We start from the raw sequence: 3,835 nt of genomic DNA on the forward strand, positions 1-3,835 counted from the left end.
CCTATCATGCCAGGATTTTTATAGTCACAGGGTGCAGGGCTCCCACAGTCAAAGGACATAGGTTATTTATTCCTTGCACTGAGAGCCTCTCAAAATATGAAGCGTTGCCCCATTTCTGGAGGCAGCAGCCTGTTCTGATGGAGGTTGGTTGAGGAGATGGGAACAACATTTCTTCCCCTCACAGAATTAAGTGGGTGCACTGCCCCTCTGCCAACTCTTCAGGCCAGGCTCAAAGTCAGTGGGGACTAGAGATTTCTCACTCAGAAAAAAATCTACAAGTGGTACACAGGCCACAGCAGCCTTTAGTCACTTTATTCTGGAAAGATGGCACTTCCCTTTTTGCTGGTTTCTGGGCACCTTGGTGGGAGGTGGCATGGAAGTTAATGTGCCCTCCCTTCATGGGGTTAGGTGGGCACTCTGCCCTCAGCCAGCTCTTCATCCAGACTCAAAGCCAATGGGAAATATGAGGTTCTCCCTCAGACAAGATCACCAGTGGCACAGGCCTCTGCATTCTTCTCACCTGGATCTGAGAAGATGGCATCTCTGCTGGTCACGGTAGTTGCTGCTGGTGTCCTGCTGATTGTACAACCTATACTGCTCCACAGTATAGACAGTATTGTACAGTCTATACTGCTCTTCTTTCTGTAGACTTTCCACTGAAAACTTCTAACTGTCCCCTGGGAATGCATTTCCTCCCCTGTTCTTCTGGTATCTTCCCATGGTCAATATCAGTTCGTATTTTTTCTATTCAGCCAAATTTACTGTTGTTTTCAGCTTTTTATTAAAGGACATTATAGAAAACACTCAGAGTAATTACTAAATTGCTATATAGTTGGTTACTTATTGTTTATTATTTAGCGTTTATTATGGGCTAAGCACTATTCTAAGAACTTTATAAATATTAAGTTATTCAATCTCTTTAATTCTTATGAGGTATATACTATTCCTACCTACATTTTACAGAAGAGGATACTGGTACAGACATTAAACAAATTTCTGGTGGTCACACAGCCAGTTTGTGGCAGGGATGGGTACCAAATACAGTTCATTAGCTTAGGCTCCCAAAATACTAGAAATTAGCACAGTATGGGTATTAAAACACAGAAATTTATTTCTCACAGTTATGGAGCTAGAACTTCAAGGTCAGGATTTGGTATCTTATGAGAGCTCCTTTGGACTTAATAGATAGCCATTTTCTTACAGTGACCTCAAATAGCCTTTTTTTTTTTTTTAGTAAAACTGTATCTTTATTCAAAATAAAATGAGTCTTTGAGATAAAGAGTTTGCCCATATGCAGAAACATTATTGTACATACAACTCTCAAGAAGGTAGTTTTTATACGACCAATAAAGAGAACAGTCTGAAAGTGAGAGGAGTAAGGACAGTGAGGAGCTGACAGACAGAGTGTGATCTGTCAAGGTGCTAAGGCCTGTGTGCAGATTTAAAAGTGAAAGAGGCCAATGTAAGGTCATCAAATAGCCTTTGAATCCACATGGAGGGCAAAAATGTCAGTTTTCTGGTATCTCTTCTTCTTTTCTTTTTGAATATACTTTTTTTCAAAAAAGTGTTTATCAAAGTCAAAGTTACAAAGAGAGGGAGAGACAGAGATCTTCATCCACTGGTTCACTCTCCAGAAGGCTGCAATGACCAGGACTGGTCCAGACCAAAGCTAGGAGCCAGGAGCTTCATCTGGATCTCCCACCTAGTGTCAGGGGCCCAAACACTCAGACCATCTTCTGCTGAATTTCCCAGGCCATTAGCAGGGAGCTGGATCAGAAGTGGAGCAGCTAGACACAAACCAGAACCCATATGGGATGCTGGTATTGCAGGCGGTGGCTTTACCTGCTACAATCACAATGCCAGCTCCTTGAATTCACATTCTGAAAATGCTCACAACGTAATATTAAATTAGAATGATAGAGAACACATAATACATCTTCAAATTTTGTTTAAAATATCATTTATGTATCAACGCACCCATACATGGGGAATAACAAAACATTAATAGAAGTTTCCACAGAGTTGGCATTTCAAGGCAGAGGTGTATTAATGGATAGAAAAAGTTTTTATTTTACTATTTTTTTCCTATATTTTCTGGAATGAGTGTATAGTGCTTTGTAAAAGGACAAAAAGTTATTTTAAAAGCACCTCAAATATTTTCAAAGGAGTTTGAGCCCAAAATTTTTACTCATTTTCGATTTTATTGCCAAAAGAAAGGAAGCTATTGTTTTTTATTTGCTTTTGTGAATTCTGAGTCTTGCTTATTCATTTCATCTTCAATTGTCTTCTTTTTTGAGTTTGCTGTTAAACCTGAATATTTTTCATCTGAGGGATGCTTAACTGGTTTTGATACATGATTCTCCCATCAGCTGGAGGTGGTTCTTCATCTGCTTTGGCAGCCTTTATTTCTGCTTTAATTTTCATGATTTCTTCAGCTAGTTGATCTCCCTTTAAAACCACCACTTGGGGATGCTCATCTTCTTTGTCACTGTTCTCACCATCTTCATCAGGGAACTGGTGCTGAATTCTCTTGGTCTCTATGGTAGGCCATTCTTGGTAGGTGACCACTCCTTGAAGAGGGACAGGAATGTTGGCCCAGCCAGCCTCATACAGGACACCTGCTCATGGCAGCTGTAGGGCAAACCTGGTGTCTCTTCTTATACGGGCACTAATCCTATTGGACCATGTCCTGACCTTATGATTTTATTTAACCTTAATTAATTCCTTACTCTAAATACAGTCACAACATGAATTTGGGGGTTACGGCTTCAACATGAATTTGGGAGGGACACAGTCCATAACATTTCACCCCCATCACCAAACTCATGTCCTTCTCACATGCCAAAAATATTCAATTTCAGCCTAAAGTTTACCCCATTCTAGTATTGATGCTAAACCTGACATCCAAAATCTTTTCCTCATGTCATCTAAATCAAATAAGGGTGAGATCTGAGGTATGATTCATTCTGAGACAAAACTTCTCTACAAAGTGAACCTGGGAAACAAGTCAAGTTGTGCACTTACAAAAAGGAATGATGGGGACAGGCATTAAACAGACATTCTTTTTTCAAAAGGAAAATATCACAAAAAAGGTGATCAGAAAGAAGAAAGCAAGAATAAAACCTAGTGAGTTAAATTACATTAAGGCTCAAGATTAATCCTCTTTGGTTGGACATCTTGCTTCTGGATCCACTGGGTCATAGGTACAGCCTTCTGAACTCATGAAACGGGACCTTGACAATGAGTGAGGATCTGGAAATTGAGGCTTTTGTGGCAGGGGTCTTTTATGAAATGGATCACTTTTCCTCCAGTATCTAATAACACCTTCCTGGCTTTTGTCTGAGACCTCACCAAAATCACCTTTTAACATCTATATTGCTTCCAGCAGTCCCTTCATGGCAATGAAGACTTTTTATAGCATGTACCTCAAAACTCTTCCAGTTTTTGCCCATCACCCAGCTCCAAAGCCTTTTCCACGTTTTGGTATGAGTCACAGCAGGATCCCCTCCTTGATATTAAAATCTGGGTCAAATGGGCTACCATAACAAAATACCACAGACTAGATTTTGTAAATTTTCATTTTTATTTGTGTGGCAGAGAGAGAGAAAGAGCTCCTGTCTGTTGGTCCAGTACTCAAATGCATCAGGTGAAATCCAGGAACTGGGAACTCAATCCAGTTGTCACACATAGGTGGCAGGGACACCTGTTGCCTTCCAGAGTGCAAATTATCAGGAAGTTGAAATCAGGAGCAGAGGAGGACTTGAACCCAGGCATTGTGATATAATATGTGGGCATCTCAACCAGTGGGTTAACCCCTAGGCCAAATGCCCATCCC

General features: G+C 40.5%; 1 pseudogene; it reads right to left on the reverse strand.

Moving 5' to 3' along the window:
* Positions 1-1,943: 1,943 nt before the first annotated feature.
* On the reverse strand, positions 1,944-2,878 carry LOC127492695 (uncharacterized protein KIAA1143 homolog pseudogene; annotated as a pseudogene).
* Positions 2,879-3,835: the final 957 nt, after the last annotated feature.

Source organism: Oryctolagus cuniculus, chromosome 16 (genome assembly GCF_964237555.1).
Source record: "Oryctolagus cuniculus chromosome 16, mOryCun1.1, whole genome shotgun sequence".
In the NCBI taxonomy this organism is placed as follows: Eukaryota; Metazoa; Chordata; class Mammalia; order Lagomorpha; family Leporidae; genus Oryctolagus; species Oryctolagus cuniculus.